The following is a 557-nucleotide window of genomic DNA, read 5'->3' as shown; positions in this document are numbered from 1 at the left end:
CATGCAGGGTTAACCTTACAGCATGTGCTCAACAATGATTACTGTCAGACTTTCAAAATCCTTCATCACTTGAATTAAGATGATAATAACTGAACACATCCACTAAAAAAAAATCAGACTTTAGTACCGCCTTTTACTTTGAGATTGATCTGAAGTTCAATGCAGATTTAAAATCATAAGAAATAGTATACTGATACTGTTTTTGAAACCAAATCTTCACATAACTACAGGAAACACTGCATCTAACAATGCTTTGAAAAAAAAAAACAGTTAATTGAAAAAATAAAATAAAAGCATATACATCAACCCAAATATGGTTATCTAACAAGCATGTGTCCTATTCTTTGTACTAAACTCCTGAAACATTGGTGTCTTTTTGAAACATTAGTGTCTGTTTATATGATATGACAATAGTTTTCTCAAAAGAAATTGTAAAATGCTCATGTAGTGACTCAGAGCAGTTCTAGAGATTATGTTTATGTGTTCATGTACTCATATATATTGAGATGGCTGAAAAGACCACGAGCGATACACATGCACGCTTAAATGAAACCGCG

The sequence above is a fragment of the Sinocyclocheilus anshuiensis genome, unplaced genomic scaffold (assembly GCF_001515605.1).
Source record: "Sinocyclocheilus anshuiensis isolate Anshui unplaced genomic scaffold, SAMN03320099.WGS_v1.1 scaffold1251, whole genome shotgun sequence".
NCBI classification, from domain to species: domain Eukaryota; kingdom Metazoa; phylum Chordata; class Actinopteri; order Cypriniformes; family Cyprinidae; genus Sinocyclocheilus; species Sinocyclocheilus anshuiensis.
This window is presented reverse-complemented; position numbering follows the sequence as displayed.